Genomic DNA, 19895 nt, shown 5'->3' with positions numbered 1-19895 from the left:
CATCCTCGAGTTAATCACAGCGAGTCAAGTTTATACCTTGAGTCATGTCAAATCAATGAGTCAAGCAATGCTAAGTCTTAGGTCAACCCTAAAGAAAGAAATTGGCAAAGTCCTATAGTCAAAGATAAATACAAGTGCATCCAAGCGGCAGCAAGAACAGAATAGGGAAGACCCGACTCCAGTGCCAGACGAAAACATCTAGCGTCTAGCAACAGATTTCAGCGTCTGGTGCTAGATCCCAGCTTCTGGCGACATAGCCAAATTGCGGCGCCAAAGGCATTGCAGTGGCGATAGAACGCTCAACTACTCAGAGCAGTATATTTCAACCTCTTTCAGCAATTTCGAGTTCCTTGGTACGCCAGTTAGCCCCTATAAGCAATTTGACATGATCAAGTAGTCAGCTTGATCACAATCGCAATAGGTGATCGACCTAACGAAAGATCGTCTCACTTAGCTTAAAGCGCCGAAGCATTGGCTCATCGGAAAGACACCGACGTACTGGTTCCTAAATAACAGAGACACCGACATACTGGTTCATAAACAGCAGAGGCACCGACATAATGGTTCACAAGCAGCAAACCGCCGACGTACTGGCATATAGAGGAAGCAAAGTTCAAGCGAGCTTTAGAGATCGACAAGCGTTGGTCTTCGGAAATTTTTCTTCAGAATATTATCGCAATAAACATTCAAGCTCTTTTGTTCAGAGACGCGTGGACAATCCTTTCAAGCTATTTTGTTCAGAGACGCATGGACAATCCTTTCAAGCTCTTTTGTTCAGAGACGCGTGGACAATCCTTTCAAGCTCTTTTTTTTAGAGACGCGTGGACAATCCTTTCAAGCTCTATTGTTCAGAGACGCGTGAACATATTAAAAAAAGAATCTCTTTGTTAAGAGGCGTGTGAACATATCCAAAAAAAGAAGCTCTTTGTTCAAAGATGAGTAAACATCGAAACAGCAAGATGGCGTTCCCTAGATTGTGGAGAGTTGTCACAAACAACTGAAGGTAATTTCAAGCGAAGTTGTCTTCGATCGTGTTCCCTAAGATGTGGAGGATGGTCATAAAGCGGAAGAGGATCGTTTCAAGCGAAGCAATCTTCGATAGTGTTCCCTGGCTTGCAGAAGATTATCAAGGCAGAAATTAGAGGCAGTTGCAAGCGTAGCAGTCTTCAAGCAATATGGCATTCTCTGACTTGCAGGAGGTCATCAAAACAGAAAAAGCAGCGAAAAATCGGTTACTATTTTAGAGACGTGTGCTCGACGGTGCAAGATACGCGTTTCGTAACTCTCTTATCTGTTTAACTAAAGCTATTTTGCAGGTATCGGCGTTACAAGAATGATTTAGGATTGCAGAACGTTTCGGATCATTCTCCATCCCTATCGATACTTTGACTTTTGTTTTCGAAACTTACGTTTCTCCAAACTCAGTCAAAGTGGGGGCTTCTGTAGAAACCCATTTGTGTCTCCCCAAAACCAAACCCAGTGATGAGTACCTTTAACATCGAATCATAATCGAATGAAGTGAAAGTGTGGAAAGTTTAGTGTTGCGGATATTTTTAATTTCTTTTCTCCTCTTTCTGTTTTTTAAAACCTATCTTAAGAAAACAGCCAATCTAGTTTAATTGGTTCATTATATGGGTCCAATAGTAGTATAGTTGGATGGGGCTTGAAAAGAGCTTTCCAACGATATATTATAATCCCAATTCCAATGAATATTGAGGAAGTTATGGCCAAATTACTGAACTGGGCCCGGTTTGAGCCTTATGTGCGGCCCAATGATCTAGAGGAGGGCCTAACATGGATTTATCATTCCTAATGCAATTAGGAATGGTTTTAGTCTTCTAGATTCTTCTAGAAGGTTCTTTTCATTCCTAATTCGATTAGCATTGATAAATTGACTTTTGTTGACTTTTTAGAGTTTTAATCAGAATAAAAGAACGTTTTTGAGGAAAATACGATTTTATCCTCCTGTACGACAATTTCTATCTGATTTTAAGAAAACGTGTCAAAAACTTAGTCAGCGCCAAATGCCAGCATTAGCGCCTGACGCTAAGCTTGGCGCCTGGCGCTAACCTTGGTTTTGTGCGTCAGAACTCTGTTTTGATTTTTTATCTTTTCGACTGATTTTATCTATAAATAGCTTCCTAAAATTTCCGTTTTCATTCACCAACTCTCATCAAGATTTTCTTGATTATTCTTTCTCTTTCTTTTCTAAACTAACTTTCTCTCAAATATAAAAATTTCGCATTCGTTAGATTTAGAAACACCTAGCCAAATTCGAAGTTGCCTTCGCCCTAGACGTGAAAGGTTTTAATTTCTGAGGGTTTGGTCCCAAATCTCTATTTCAATTATTTGATGTAATTGTTTTAATTATTATTTTCCTTGAAGTTACTAACGCGTGTATTTTGTTATTAGAAAGAGATACGAGACATCCAAGTAAGTGCTTTAATTGTTTGCATTGTTATTATGATATAGAAATTATGTCTAGGTTGTTATTATGATTCCTAGTATCATGTTAGGATGCTTGATGTTTTGAATGACAACAATAAATTCCTAGCATCATGTTTAGGGTAAAAAATATAATGTCAATTATGATTTCTATGATGTCTTTTATTGTCTTTCCTAATAGTATCGTGTTAGGGCTAAAGCTTTGATTTTTATTGTTTAGTGACATGCTAGGGTTTGTTATTAATCTTATTAGTATCATGCCTAGGATCTTGCTATCATTATGCTTTAACGTGAACATGTTTATTTCTATGATTATGATTATTATTCTTATAATAGTTGTTATGATGATTATTATTATAATTATGATTGTAATTATTTATTATGTTGCTTCATATTTATTGTTATTGCTTGATCACGCCTTTTATGCATGTTTAAAGGCAATTGGTACTTGTAATCACGCTTAATAAGATTATTAATAATCTTGTTAGGGTTAATATGATTATAATTCAAGTGATCGCCAATAATAGATTTATTTGTGCATTAATATTCAACCAACATAGATAAACAGGTTTAGGGTTAATCCTATTAATTGCATGTTAGTCAGAAAGCGCACATGAGTACGATCTGAATAAAGTAGAGGCCTATTATTAGGACAGGTTCAATCTCTTTTAGGTTGGATTTGTACCTTCATCCCCGAACCCTATTTGGTTCAAGACCTTATGGAGTTGACGATCTCTTGGATCATTAAGGGGTGTCACCTTCACCTCGTGAACGGTTTACAAGTTCCTAAAACTTGTTGGCGACTCTTTTGCTCTATCTTCTTTCCCTTTGGACGCCACCGTACTTTAGTGTATGATCACACTGGAGTTCAAGCTAGGGGTAATGCTTGAAATATTCCCTACACCATGACATCGCCCTCCCAACATTCTGTTGGTGATATAGGTGGGATGAATGTTATTGATTTTGGGATAGACGCCTAGTGTTGGCGACCCCTAGTCAATGAGTCAATTCCCAATGGTTTAAGTGCGCTATGCTTATGCATGTTGTTTGGTTTTTACTTTTGTGCAAAAGGAAGATATTATGCGTTCAAGTCTCGCTCTCTAACTAGAGATTATCCAAGTTAATTCTCGTTACAACCCATAGGCAACCTAGTGTTGGATACCTTGGACCATAACTACGAATTAATCATGTAACCTCTAAGTCCCCAGTGGAGAATTAATCATGTAAGACTAGAATCGAACAATACTAATTAATTAATTAATTCTAGTCTTTATTTAACGCAAGATACTATGTAGAATTGATTAATTAATTATTTTAAAAGTGATCGAACAACACTAATTAATTAATTAAATTCCTTTTAAACAAGAAAAATAAAGGTGATTTAACTAAGTGCTCGGGAATTTACCACTTCTCTTTGCTAGATCTCCGTTTAGAACACTTATGGACACCTTCTTGTTGAGGAACCTCCACCGTAGTAACAAAGTATCGAAATGGTGAGTGTTTAGGACAAGAGGGCTAGGTTGCACAAGTTCACAAGTTATTTCGCCAGAGTTTTAGGTTAATTTCTGTCTCTTGAAGCCTCGATTTAAGCTCGTATTTATAGAGAAGGATTAGGTTTAGGGTTTCGAGCAATCCGCCGCAGCAGGTGTCGCGCGCAACAGATGAAGTTGCGCGCGGAAACCCAACGCAAGTTATAGAGTTGCGCTTCTATATGCAGCGCAACTATTGGTCTTGCGCGCGGCTTTATGGTAAGATTCGATTTTATATTTTCCGTATAATTACAAATCTTCTGCAGCGCAACTCTGGAAGTTGCGCTGGGTGTCGCGCGCAACTGAAATAGTTGCGCGCGGCAGCCCAACGCGACTTTGTGAGATGTGCGCAATTTTTTCTGCGGCAGCACTAAGTTTTAACCTAGGCGCTCCTAAATCCGTCATTGTTAGGGTTTAAGCATGGGCTTAAGCCTAATTATGATCGGGTTTAGTTAATTGGACCTTTGTTTTGGCTTTTCTTTAATTTGGGCTAGTCTTTTGTGTTTTGTGGCTTAACCAATTATCCATAAGTATTCTTCACTTTGATCCAACACGAAGATAACTTTATTTTTCGTCATTGCACTTCCTGTCGGGACAGAAGGCCAAAAGTAGATGTCTACAGATGTCTATGAGGAACAACCTTTATGATTTGAAAATCCTAAATATTTTTACCAAATTTATGAGCCTAACAAAGTTCTTTAAATGTTGAAGCATACAGGTTCATACACAATGGTATGAGAGATTATTCAAGTTCCTTCTTGAAACTAATCTAAAAATTAGTTGTTTTACTTTCAAGAGGAACTTATTGATTTATTAGTTGTACATACTTATATTGTTTATATCTTTGGTGCAACTAACGAATCTTTCTACGAGGGATTTTTAACCTTGTAAAAGCATGATGGGGAACTCAGATTCTCTTTGGATCTGCATCCAAAATAAGAGAAAGGAATAGTGCCCTAATCGACAAAAATGTGACAAGTAACTTTCAAAGAAAGATGGTCAACAATATCAAAGTCACTTAATGAGTTTTCAAGTCAAAAGTGATTGTTCGCATCGAATGTGATTGCATCAAGAGGATGGAACGAATCCTTAAGGAACTCGTAACTTAGCCATCAAATTTCGGTCCATTGCAAATTTATTGTGATTCATGGTGAAATATAACTTGAGTTATGTCCTCTCATATTCACGATATTGCATAGTTGATGTTTTAATTAAGTGTTGTATTTATTAAGGAACTTGCAATATGATGTTTGAATACGTGGAATCTCTTTCTTATGCTTTCACCTAATTAGTAAAGTATGGAATGTTTTAAGGAATAAAATATATTGAAGCACGGCATGAGCATATATACATATTTCTTTCTTATAATTGTCAAGTGTGGTTTCTTGTGCACATTTTAAATGAAGTAAAATACGTATATACATTTAAGTGTATTGTGTCACACTTAATTATTGTGTTGTAAAAGACATATCACTTGCCTAAAAGTGGCAAAGGTCTCGTTGAGAATTATAGATGCTGTCAAAAACAAAAATCCTAAGTTGCCAAAGGAACAATGGAAGAAACTTTGATGGAATAGGACAGGTACATTCCCAAACTATTTTATCTCATATGGTTATATATTCTAGAGGGAACAAACCTACCTTTTTTCCAACTTTCAAATTATCCACACCATTCATGTTCGAAAACAACATTATTCTACAACATTATGTTGTGTGCCCGTGTTGTGTTATGGTTTGTGTTTCTCATTTTCATATTTTACATATACATAATTTCGAAGATCCTTATTCTCATTATGTTTTCCTTAACTCATTTATATCTTCCCACTTTATTTTCACACAACCCATGTGCTCTAAGTTAAAATTCATCATTTTTATGGTTCAATGATACATGAAGAGTTGGATGAATACATGTTGAGGGGGAATGTGTGGAAGGAGTGAAGTACTTGTGATTTATCATTTAATGTTTTGGAGGAAAAATCATCTTGTGGAATTACTACAAAAATATTAAAAAAATGAAAAGGAACTAAGGTGAAATCAGGGAGGAACCAATTAAAGTGGTTCATATATTTGGTGTTGGAAATCAAGAGCATATGAGTAAGTTCCATCTTCATTACTATACGTGAATGAAAGAAAAATTGAAAGTCACCCTTCAACAAAAATAAAGGTGATAGAAGTTACAGATGATGATGAATATTACTCATGAAGCTTGAGAAAGCTAAGGAACAGAAGGAGATATTGGAAGAACTTGATTATGAATCTTAATTCTAATAAGCATGTTCCTTAAGAAAGTTTGGTGGTTGAAGTGAAGGGAACTTGGTAAATTCATATATACCAAGGTAATGTGTGTTGAGTTTCGTTTAACATCCAAGAGTGTGAGATGAAGGTAATTAAGCTCTTATGATTGTTAAGAACCAAATTCAAACATTCTAAACTAAGAGCACAACATCTGTTTCCTTCTACTCGAAATATTTCCATTATATTTTTTTTTCATATTTTTTGAGCTAAATATTCATTATCCTTTTTATTTCTAACAAACTTTCAAAACCGATATTTTCTTGATTTTGTATCTTATCTGTCAAGTTCCTTCATTGGTTTTGAAGTTGGTCTTTGGATTGTGAATTGGAAATTTGTGTAGTAGCATCCTAGTTTGAAAATTGAGTCTCTTAAACTTTAGGAATACCAAGTGTTTAACCATTTTTATGGTGGTATGTGTGACATTTGCCCTTATGTATGTATGCATAAATGATTAAATTGAATTAATAAATGTGTACAACAATACCTTTTCGATAATGACAAAAGGGGGAAGAATATGTGTGTGCGATGCTTATTATGAGATGTGCTTATTGAAATTCTTATTTATTCATGAGTGATGCTTATTGAATAATGTAATTAAGCTAATTTATGTTGGTGTACGTCCATATAATGTACGTCAAACATGTTATTGTCCATTTATGAGTAGTTCCTTATCATACATGCATGAACTGGTCAAATGCTCCTAATTTGCATAATTAAGAGGGAATAATATATGTGCATCTTCTATTATTTATCTTGTGATAAGCATCATTTGTTTGTCATCATCAAAAATGGGGAAATTGTTGTAAGGTTTTGATGATTGTGAACAAATGATGATTATCTAACTAATATGTGTCTTAAGATGTGCATGAACCAAGTCATGAAGCATGAAGATGATTGAGTACAGATTAGATATCATTATTGAAGATTACAAAGTATGAATCATGCTTGAGTTCCTTAAGGGAACACAAAGAGAAGAGTTCCTCAAGGGAACGTAAAGAAAAGAAGAGTTCCTCAAGGGAACACAAAGAGAAGAGTTCCTCAGAGGAACATAAAGAGAAGTAGAGTTCCTCAGGGGAACACAAAAAGAAGATTTCCTCAAGGGAACACAAAGAGAAGAATTCTAAATGTTCAAACGTTCTTTTAGGCTTTATATGCATCTCCTAAGAAGCACTATAAGTTGGTTCTTCGACAAAGGGAACAAGCAACAGTTCCTTAATGGAACAAACAAAGAGAAGTTCCTTTGAAGGATCAAGAAGCTTTGGAGTAGAAGCTTCATCAGAGAAACATGAAGACGACAGAAAAATAGGAGTAGGTTTTTCTAATAATCATGTAAGTATGTTGGAAAAGAGAAATTGTTTGAACAAGCCTAAGGAACTAAATTGGAAATTTAGTCTAGAAGGAACTGAGTCTAACAACTTGGAAGGAACTAGGTGACCAGTCAGTTCCTTATGGGTCAGTTAAAGAAAGATAAGTAACGTTCTTTTTAATGAATGAGTTTATATTTAGTTATTTATCTTTAAAAGATAAAGTTTTTAAATGGATAAAATTAGTTTTCGAAAAAGATTTTTACTGTTTTGGAAAATAAATCTTTGATATTATTTTAAAAAAAGATTTTATTTTGTTTTTGGAAAATAAATATCTCAAATATTATTTTACAAAATATCATTTTCATCAAATAAGATTTTAACTGCTTACTTTATCTTCTCTCCAAGAAATCAATTTTCCATATTTTACTCCACGTTTAACGTAGTGCACAAGACTTTGACTACCACGTTAACACGTTTCTCTACTGCCCAAGTAATTGGCAGTTGCCTAAAAATAAGGGAACTTATTGTTAGTGGAGAATTAAGTGGGCGTAGTGGTTAAGTCTTATGCATGCTATAAAAGGAGAGTTAAGTTTTTTTTTCAATTTGTCTGACTTAAGTGAGTCATTCCAAAATAGCGTATGTTTAAACAAGAAGAGCAGTAGAAAAGAATTATATTTTTTTCTCCACGTTTTTTAGTCAGTTCCTTCAGGTTCCAAGTTCCTTACAAGTCTCAAAGTGTCCAAATTATTAGTTTTATATAGTACATCTTTCATATGTATTTGAAAGTTGTTAAAGGGTTTTAGTGAACTCTTGTAATTGGAAATTTATGAGGGTTTGAGTGAACTCTTATATTGGGGTGAGAACTTGAGTGAGTTCTTTGTATTGAGAGAAAGAGAAAGCTTTGAGTGAAGCTTGAGAGAAAGATCAGAGAAAGAGTAAGGCTTTGAGTGAAGTCTTAAGTCGTTAGAGAGAGAGTTAAAGTAATCAACTGATTGAGGGATTAGTTGATTGGGGAACTCGGGTTCGTTGAGGAACTCGATAGAGGCTCAAGTTCCTTATAGGTTGTAATAGAGCCGTCGGCCTATTTTAGTGGAATGTTTCGAGTCAAAATCCCTTGGGGTCGAGGTTTTTCACTTCCTATTTGTCCTAGGAAGTTTTCCTCGTAAAATCCCTCTTATACTATTTCTCTATTTTAGTTTAGTTTCTTTTATTTCCGCAAAAAGTGACTAGCAACCTCCATACTACAATTCACCCCCCTCTTGTAGTATTTCATCTAAATAACATGTATCCCCAATACAACCACTATAACGGCTCCTTCACCATATCCAACTCAAATCCTCTCATCCTATTCAGTGCAAATCTCCCAATCTTCAATCTTCCTGTCACATTGCACATACAGTTGTTAGATTAATTTTAGTAATTTCAAGAGGAAGACATCTTAAGAGGTAATTGATTAATTTGCTTCAATGTAGCTGTAAAGTTGTTTGATTTTTAGTGTTCATTGTAAAGTTTGGGATTTTTTTTATTTTTTTTTATTTTTATAATTGAACAATTAAGCAACATAAATCCTTCAATTCAAACCCAATTTAGCATTTGTTATTGGTTGCAGATGAGTTTGCAAATTGCTCAAGAAAATAGAAGGATTCGTAGATTGTAGGTGTGGGTTACCTACTTCAATCATGACCTCTTGGACAATGGAGAATCCGGGGAGACGATTTGTTGCCTGCAAGATTTTGATGCAGAAACAAACACAAGGGGCTGCAATCATTTTTACTAGCATCATGAAGAAATGACTCGGTTGCAAAGGGACACCATACTAAGGCTTTTGGAAGAAATAAAGGAATTACTGAGAGTTGAAAATGAGATTATGAAGTGTAGGCGTCGTTCGATGTGCGCCTACGTTAAAGCATGGGTGAATATGCTTGGCCGTCATAGGAAGTGGGAATTGACATAATACGATTAGGGACAAGTTAAGTAGGGAGCCGCCAACAATTTTTTGAGGAACTTGTAAACCGTTCACGGATCATAAAAGGCAACCACAATAAAGGGACAATGAAAGGGAACAATAAAATGACCCATGAAGGTTACACTCCATTCATAATCCATGAGATTACTAACTCCATATGGTTCAGAACCACGAAAGGAGGATCAGGGATGATGGTACGAAGTGAGTCATGGAGTCGCATTCGCCCGTATTGGCCTCTACTCGATTCTTATAGTGAAAAGTGATTCCTGCAATCTTAAAGGCATGCAAACAAAGATTTAATTTGCTCCAAACTATAATTATGATAAATTGGTTGTATATTAATGCAACACATAATTCTTAAATATTGTGATCACTTGAATTAATAACAAGATTAAAAGGATCCTAAACCGGCCGTCCAAATTATCTTATTAGGCGTGATTTTCAATTACATATTCCCTTTAAACATGCAATATGGTGACTATAAAAAATATAATAGAATAAACATCAATATTGGAAGCAATTCAACAGTAACAGCGTTAGTCAAATCGAATAATAAATTAACCTAATCATGATACTAGCAATATAAAAATAAAATAAGTAATTAAGTTAATAAATTACTCACATTCCGCGCGTTCCTTAAAATTGCTACATCATGAATAAATTGTTAGTAACTTTAATAAAAAATATAAATCAAATTGAAAATTAAATTAAATAAAAATTAAAGTTGATTTGGTCCAAACCTCAGTTAATTATACCTTTCACGCCTTAGTTTACGGACGGAACCTCGGGTTAAGAGCAAGTTTAGCCCCAAGTCTTAAAACTTAATTGGGGTGACATCATCATTTTGAGTCTAAAGATTTATACTTAAGACTTTTCCCATTTTTCTTCAAAAATCTCAAGCAAGTCTCAAGTTGAGTCTTGAAATTTCAAGACTCGACTTAAGACTTGAGATTGGGACCCACTTCACTTTTATTTTTATTATCCCCCTTTTTTTTGTACACTTTTCTACATATAATATGTCAAATATTTAAGTCTTAGGGCTAAAGTGATAAATTTGAGTAAGTCTTAGTGAGTCTTAACATGAATTTGATGACATCATTTTCAATGGGGACCACAAAAAATGATGTCACATCCAAGTCTTAAGACTTGGGGCTAAACTTGCTCTAAGTATGGACTCCTTGGAGTGCTGAAGGGAAGAATGGTGTAATTAGGAATATAGGTTTAAGGCTTAGAATATGAGAGAGAGAGAGAGAGAGAAGAGAATGATTTTTGGTGTAAACGAGAGGAAGAGAGAATGATTTGGTGCCCCGAATTGTAGAAAGGAGGGGGGTATTTATAGGGAAAATGAGCAGAGGGAACACACGGAACCCTGAACAGATAAAAACCCTAAAAAAAGGTTGCCGCGACACGGAAAAACTGTCGCGACACGGCAAAAATTTCTGTGGCACGGGAAACTCATGTGTGACGCGGCATACTCTGGAGTGACGTGGGAAATATTTGACCTACGGGAGTAAAAACACGTGAAGGGTTTATGCGGAAAAGACACGAGAAAATTCTATGACACGACACACGTACCGTGACATGGCAGTGTCCACCGTGGCACGGTACAGTACACCGTGTCACGGTAAAAAAAAAAACGCGTGAGAAAACATGGAAATGACACGGAAAAAGAACTGTGACACTATGGTGAGAAGTACCGTGTCATGGCAAAAAGGTACCGTGCCACAATTGAGTTTCACGCAAAAGAAAACATTGAAAATAGCACCGTGACATGTTGTAAATTACCGTGTCACGGCACCAGGCACCGTGCCACATCATCAGGCGCCGTGACACAGAGCTTTTACACTGTGCGCGGTAATTCCAATTTTTTACACGTTTTTAAAATCTTCATAACTTTTGATCCGTAACTTGTAATAGGGCATATAATATATCATTGGAAATATTATCAAGTCTTCTTTCTAATCCAATTAGAATCAGGTCAAAATCATTTGTATATTTTAATATATGACCGTTTTAGTACAAGGGTTTTGATTTTTGGCCGAGTTTAGGATTTTGCTCACATCTTCTTCGTTTTAAATCGGAATTGGGCTTATGATATATTGCTGGAAAGCTTATTTTAAGGCCTATACAACAAAATAATAATTGGATCATAATTTTTAGGCCAAAAAATCAGTTTCTCTCGGTTTTGTGATGTTGACACGAAAAGTAAAAAGTAATTTATGGTTTGGGAAAATGAGCTAGGAATTGGATTGGTTTATGAAACGTATTGGATAGAACATGGATTTAAGTACTCTGAAGATTAAATACTCAACCCGACCAATAATGGCGGTGAAATGTTGTTGATCATCAGGTTTGGTTTTGGGGAGACATTTTTAAGTGTCTACAGAAGCCCCCACTTTTACCGAGTTTGTAAAAAACGTCAGTTTTGAAAACGATAGTCAAAGTAGTCGATAGGGACGGAGAATGATTCAAGACGTTCTGCGATCCTAAATCACTCAGCATACGCCGATTGTAACACCCCAATAATTCTCTCTTTAAACATGTGAGGACCCTGAACAATATTCAAGAGAATTACTGGCGTGCTATCGCCACGTGTTCAAACGTTAAGGCTTTATCAGAAAATAGCAGTGGAAAAGCTAAATCAGTTATAAATAAGTTTCAAAACCAACGAATGAAACCAAATTAAGTCATACAACTTGGAACCATTAAGGCCCTTATTCAAAACCCAATAAAAGTAGTAAGTGATTAAATTCAGTGTTCAAATAAATTCAAACCCAAAAGAAATAGTGTCGAATAAAATCGAATTAAAATAAATTCAAACTTGCAAAAGAAATAAAATGCAAACAACCAACTCTCTACTCAAGATCCCACAACTCTAATGAATGCTGCATGTGTAAAAACCTGTGGTAATTCAGCTCCCCAATATTACAAGTGTAAAAATTGGATCGTCACAGGGTCATTGAAAGGCGAAGGCCATGACCAAAGAAAGACACACAAAGCACGTAATCAGCAAAGTTGAGTACATACAAGCTGCGAAATAAATTAAGAAATCTATAACATGCTACTAATAATCAATCATCATGCGTCCTTAAATTATAGACTCAACACACGACTCAACTATTTATATTACTAAGACTCCATTAATTAATAATAGGTAAATTATTATTTTTATTCATTGGATTACGCAATAGACAAGGTTGTCCAACCCATGCTCCATTTGGAAAATCAATAAAAGAAAAACCCCATGCCTCCTTTCAGAAACTTCAATAAACATCCAACGACCACGGGCGCGACTCCGTGACCGTAGTTAGTATGAGATCTCACCTAACTCCTAGTTTTGAAAAATATTTGAAATAAGAGACTCGTAGATCAGACGGCCTCGAGAAAAGTACACGGCTAATACCCCATGTACCCCAACCCCTGATTGTCATTACTCCAGAAGTGCACCAATCCAGAGTTTTATTGCTCATCCATCTTGCACTTTACGTGATTTACAGGTTTAGACTTGGTGATGACTCATATGCATAACAATACAATCAATCCAATATCAATTCAATCAAGTAAAACAACTTTTCAATTTCAATTCTTAATTTATTAGTGGCAAGCAACATTTATTATTTATTCCTTTACTACCTCGGTGTATAAACACCTTGAGTGCATAAGGCACCCCAAAACCTTAACCTCGTCTTAGAAGACTTAAATTCTTCCTTTACTCATCATGCTTGCATAATCATGAATGAGTAATAAATTAATCATTACACCAATCATATACCTTTGCCTCTAAGCGCACCTTGCATAATTAGAGCACAAATAATACTTGCAATACAAAATAGTGCACGTCATATGAAATTCACAATGTATAACCAAACAATTTAACTCAGTCATCCCTATACATGATACTAAGTTCTCAATCCGTCGTCCTTAAACATGCATCTAAAAGAAAGGTTTCGTAACCTGTACGTACCTTGAGCAAACGAATTGGTATGCCACTTCACAAACTAGAAATCACCTTCAATAAACTCCTCTCCTAAGCCAAATAATAACATCTTAATCAATACCCAATCAATCAAATTTACAGCAATACTAACTTACTTTAAAACCTTCAAAATCCAAATCAAACAACACTTTAAAACCTTCCCTTTAGTTAAAATTAAAGGCTTATATATAGTTCTTTAAATTTTCTTCATAAAAACCTTAAAATTCACTCTTATACATGAAATTACAGCAAGTTCAAAGTCTAATAAAAATCTGAAAATTATATAAAAACCCCTAAAAATCTCCCTTTTTAATGGGTGATTAAACCCTCTTTTTAAAACATCAAAAGTAGTACTTAGAAACTATTTCCAACACTTAAAACTTCAATAAAAACATATATTTATGCTTAATTAACTTTAAACATAATTAATTTTATTAATCAAACTCAAGGATAATATTTTAAGTATAAAAAAAAACTTCGTTAAAATCAAAAACTGCCCGAAAATCATATTTAGAAGCTGAATTTGGCCACGAGATGGTGGTGCTCACTATTAAAGGTAGTGAGTCTTTCTTAAAACGTTGTTTTCACATGGAAAACACTACTTTTTCATCAAAATCGGATGAGTTCATAATCTGATCGGGATTAAAACGGGATTAATATTAACGAACGAAAATCTAAAAATTAAAACACGAATCTACATGTTCAAAATAATCTGGAATTAAGTTAAACTAATCAGTAGTTATAATCACCAAAATTTCAAAACATCATTACTATAAAAGCCCTAAATCAATTGTTCATAAAAACCCTAAAATCATGATTTTCAATAAATTGAAACCCTAGGTTTATAATAAAAAAAAATGAAATTTATAACATAAATATAATCTGAAATTTATAATCTTTATACCATTATAATATAATTTGATACTAAAAATATAATCTTTATACTAAAATCAAAACCCAAAACAATTAAATTAACATTAAGAAAAATAATGAAACACAGGAGGATGAAACTAACAAAGGAGGATTAAATTAACATTAAGCAAAATAATGAAACAATTAAATTAACATTAAACAAAATAATGGTTCGATTAAGTAAACAAATGGGTTAGGCTTGTGTGATTGGACATAAATTGTAGAATAAAGGTGCATAAAATAATTTGTTCAAATAATTTTCGACCCAGATTAATAATTTGAAACTTTTGAATTTTAATTATGAAAAATAACAAATAAATATTATAAATAAAATAAATTTTCATTTATAAAATATTTAAAAATACGGGGGATTACAATCTACCCCTATTAAAAGAAGTTTCGCCCACGAAACTTAACCCAAAAGCCATAAATTTTCCAAAACCATTCAAACTTTTGTGTTTTATATTGCTGTAAATTGATTGATTCTCAACATGCACACTCAACAAACTGAACTTTATGCTTAATAGACTCGTACTTGGCCAAAGTTTACATACTTTAATTGCATGTAAATACAACAATAGTGCATATTAATAAGCAAAATAATGCAAACTCAAGCAATAAATAGCATAATTGAGGTAAAAAGCGCGAAATTACATCGCATTCTACTCCTCTTAAAGAAAAGAGTTACGCCCCCGTAACTCACTTCAATAACATCATTAGGCATTTCTTTTTCATTTCTTCTTTCTGCAATAATTTATCCATAACTTGTTATTCTATAATTTCCTCAAATTTGAATAGTTCAATTCATAGGCACTCAATAATCCCTTTAGCTCTCCTTAGCTAACAACCAAAGGCTATTAAGATCTATAAAAATCTTACAGGTGACACTGTATTTCGAATGAATCTCCAATGTAAACAATATATACGCAATCTCAAGATCATGGTAGGGTAATTGGTCTCATAAGATTTTTCTTGGCAAGAAGCATTATCATTTTTCCATTTTGTTGCAACACACATCCATTAAGTAAAAACTTCAAGTCCAACACTCCCATTAGGCAAGACTAAAACAAGTGCAACGATTAAATGTTCTTTAAGAGTTAAAAGGCTTGTTTACACTTCTCATCCCATTCAAACTAACTCTCTTTCATCAAGGTATATACAACAATCCTCAAAAGTCCTTCACAACCCTCTTTAAACATCTAATCCCAATAAACTCCTTATATCGGTCACATTGTTAGGTGTAGACCACTTACTCACCACTTGAATTTTTTTGTCCCGAAATGAAACTTACTCTCATTAATAAAAAATCACACTTCGAAAACTGAGCATATTACAAGTCGTCCCTAAAATGTCACATAATCCTCAAATGTTTATTATAATTCTCCTCACTCTTCAAGTATAGCAAGATATCATTAATAAAGCCATATATTTATTAAATTACTGTACTCATGGAAATACTCGATTCATTAAATCCATAATTATTGTTAATACATTAATTAACCCAAAAGGCCTGATTTATATTTCCATGTTTATGAATCCATGGGCTCCTCAAAATTTTCTTCTCTCCAACTTGGTTTTCAAATTCTCCCAACGAAAGTCAATTGTCTCATGAATCGTATCCCTATTCTCTTTCCACCAAAGTTATGCTCCTCAAATTCTCATGGCAATTCAAAACAACAAAAACTCATCTTTCACTACCTAGTTCTACAGAAAAGCAGGGTCTCCACTCTCCTTAAAGTATGCGGCTTGACCAAAACAAAATTCATACACTCCTCTCGCGTAGTTTATCATCACCAAATATATATATATTTCATCAATTCTCCAAGTACATTCCTAATCTGATCATAAGGTTTCTCAAATAAACACTCATTGGTTGCAAAAATTGAAGGAGATATCAAATAATAAAAATATAGATCTTACCAATAACCTAAAGCACCTAATAAATAATAAAAACATCATTAAATAAGCATAACCAAATAGTCACATAATTACATGCTTCATATAATGATCATCCATACATACACATTACATTGCACAAATCATCACAAATTAATCTATATTGTATTCTTTAATCCTTACACATGATTCTAGGTGAACACAACACCCAAATTTGCATGATTATATAAAACATATACAATTAAATATAACTTGCATAATAACTACATTCAAAATAAATGGCACCAAGAATTAAATTATAATGCACATAGAAAGAAATCATCTGTCCTATATGCCCTTCTTAAGACTACCCAAATCTCACACATAAAATAAAATAAATAATACTAAGATTCAAAGAATAAAATAAGTACGCAGATTCAACTAATTTCAAAAATAAACAATAACAATGTAATTTATAAAAATACATATATTTTATTTAAACTACCGAATTATTTTAATTAAAAAATAAATTTCTTTTTTTTGAAATTAAATTTTAACCTTAAATCACGTCATAAAACCCAGAATCATAAGATTTAAAACGTTAGGCGCCCAAAAACTTTTAAAGTAACTTTAGTTGTAATTAAATTGAACCTAAGCTCCTAGATACCACTTTGTAACACCCCAATAATTCTCTCTTTAAACCTGTGAGGACCCTGAACAATATTCAAGAGAATTATTACTGGTGTGCTACCGCCACGTGTTCAAACGTTAAGGCTTTATCAGAAAATAACAGCGGAAAAACTAAATCAGTTATAAATAAGTTTCAAAACCAACGAATGAAACCAAATTAAGTCATACAACTTGGAACCATTAAGGCCCTTATTCAAAACCCAATAAAAGTAGTAAGTGATTAAATTCAGTGTTCAAATAAATTCAAACCCAAAAGAAATAGTGTCGAATAAAATCGAATTAAAATAAATTCAAACTTGCAAAAGAAATAAAATGCAAACAACCAACTCTCTACTCAAGATCCCACAACCCTAATGAATGCTGCATGTGTAAGAACCTGTAGTAATTCAGCTCCCCAATATTACAAGTGTAAAAATTGGATCGTTACAAGGTCATTGAAAGGCGAAAGCCATGACCAAAGAAAGACACACAAAGCACGCAATCAGCAAAGCTGAGTACATACAAGTTGCGAAATAAATTAAGAAATCCATAACATGCTACTAATAATCAATCATCATGCATCATTAAATTATAGACTCAACACACGACTCAACTATTTATATTACTAAGACTCCATTAATTAATAATAGGTAAATCATTGTTTTTATTCATTGGATTACGCAATAGACAAGGTTGTCCAACCCATGCTCCATTTGGAACATCAATAAAAGAAAAACCCCATGCCTCCTTTCGAAAACATCAATAAACATCCAACGACCACGGGCGCGACTCCGTGACCGTAGTTAGTATGAGATCTCACCTAACTCCTAGTTTTGAAAAATATTTGAAATAAGAGACTCGTAGATCAGACGGCCTCGAGAAAAGTACACGGCTAATACCCCATGTACCCCAACCCCTGATTGTCATTACTCCAGAAGTGCACCAATCAAGATTTTATTGCTCATCCATCTTGCACTTTACGTGATTTACAGGTTTAGACTTGGTGATGACTCATATGCATAACAATACAATCAATCCAATATCAATTCAATCAAGTAAAACAACTTTTCAATTTCAATTCTTGATTTATTAGTGGCAAGCAACATTTATTATTTATTCCTTTACTACCTCGGTGTATAAACACCTTGACTGCATAAGGCACCCCAAAACCTTAACCTCGTCTTAGAAGACTTAAATTTTTCCTTTACTCATCCTGCTTGCATAATCATGAATGAGTAATAAATTAATCATTACACCAATCATATACCTTTGCCTCTAAGCGCACCTTGCATAATTAGAGCACAAATAATGAAAGGAATGGTGTCCTTCGAACAAGTTTATTATTCTGATAGCGGGTTCAGAATTATTAGAAAGCTAATATATTCAGTAAGGCAAGTGATCGGAATGCCTGGGTGGAGGCCGCTTCCGATCAGTAATATTAATATAATTAATATTATAGCTTAATCTTGACTGAACCCTTCGGGTCACACCCAAGCAAAATATACGAACCGACTCGACGAATTAATTCGGAAGAAATTAATTCGTCGCCCGAGTGTTAAATATTTAGACGTCGGTAATTTGAGCTTGGAGCATCGAAACCGATCGTCGGAAGTCGAGTAAAAAATAACAAAAAGACGAGACGCCCAAAATAATAATAAATCGACCATATTCCCAAAATACCCCTAGCATCGGAGTGCCCCGAGCATCCGAATGCTAGGGGCAAAAAATGTCCAAGCATAGGTGGCTAGCAAGCATACCAAGCCGAGCCTAGCATGGCTTGCTAGGTGCGTGCTAGCGCACCTTGCTAGCAGCCACGCACAGCAGCAGCTAACAGCCGCGTGCACGTGGTGCGTGCAGCAGTTAAGCTGCCGCAAGCTAGGCGTGCTAGCAGCGCAGGCACTAGCAGCCACGCTCAGCAGCAAGCCCGCACCAAGTGCATGGCTTGCGTGCTTAGCAGCAGCCCGCATCTTAGTGCGGGGCTGGGCTCAGGCTGGGCTCGTGGCTGGGCCGTAGGGCCAGTCACTATGGGGAAGCTTGAGGAATATGGGAGCAAGTGGGTAAGGACATGTGGCACAAGGAGAGTATTGATTGGGGAGCAAGTATGGTCCCCTACTCTCCATGTGGTCCTCACCAACCCATTTCACATGGTAATGCCACTTGTAGATTTAATATTAGTTTGCAATTTTAATTTAATTTAGCTTTAAATTAATTTGTGGAATTTCATGATCCCACATTGATGGGATAGAAATTCCCACTCATACTTTCCTCTATAAATACCAACCTTGGGATTTGGAGTAAAGTGCTTGAGTGGGAGTTAGAAAGAGCATTCCATATTTTGGAAAAACTCTTAAACTCCATTAACACTTGGGTTTTGGTCGGACCTTCCTAACTCCAAGGTAGCGGACCTAAAAAGTCGTGTTCGTCCTTTGTGGGTGGATACCGTTGGAGGCACGGCATTTGCGGTGCTCAAGGCTTTCAAGTAAGAGCCCGTTTTGAGAGGGCGAAGCTCGCTTCAAGGGTATGATTCGTTCTTCCTTTTCTTGTGCTTATTTATTTATGTTTTATGGTTTTATTAATTACGAGTGGTTCCTTGGGTCGGGGTTGTTTCCGCGGTGAGTCGGACTCACCAAACCCAACAGCGGTATCGGAGCCCCGCTCGTTTATTTTATAATCATGTTTTTCAAGGTTTATTTTGGCTTTTTTTTTCTGGTTTAAGTTGCTAATTAGATTAGTAGCTCGGTTTTATTTATTTTAATCTCGTTTTTAATGTCGAATTTGGCCCAGAACCCAGATTTTCGCCCAAAAATAGTGAATTTTGGGTGGAAAAGGTGTTTTGGAAAGGTTTTTACCCCAAAGGTACTGTGATTTTAGCCAAATTCTGACCAGAAATGCCTTTTTCGAGGGATTTTTCGTTTTTGACGA

At 34.9% G+C, this 19895-nt stretch overlaps 1 long non-coding RNA gene across 3 annotated transcripts in view; it reads right to left on the bottom strand.

The window, feature by feature from the left end:
* Window positions 1-12242: 12242 nt before the first annotated feature.
* The window catches only part of LOC145634741 (uncharacterized), a 28307-nt gene continuing 20654 nt past the window's right edge, over window positions 12243-19895 (bottom strand). For all 3 annotated transcript variants that reach the window (XR_014113521.1, XR_014113522.1, XR_014113520.1), the window contains 2 exons: window positions 13506-13568; window positions 12243-12442 (listed from right to left, as the gene is read on the bottom strand). This is a non-coding gene — a long non-coding RNA (uncharacterized LOC145634741). The remainder of the gene's footprint in view (window positions 12443-13505; window positions 13569-19895) is intronic.

Source organism: Chenopodium album, chromosome 6, assembly GCF_948465745.1.
Source record: "Chenopodium album chromosome 6, dcCheAlbu1.1, whole genome shotgun sequence".
Classification (NCBI taxonomy): Eukaryota; Viridiplantae; Streptophyta; class Magnoliopsida; order Caryophyllales; family Amaranthaceae; genus Chenopodium; species Chenopodium album.
Note: the sequence above shows the minus strand (reverse complement) of the source record. Positions and strands in the feature narration are given on the sequence as shown.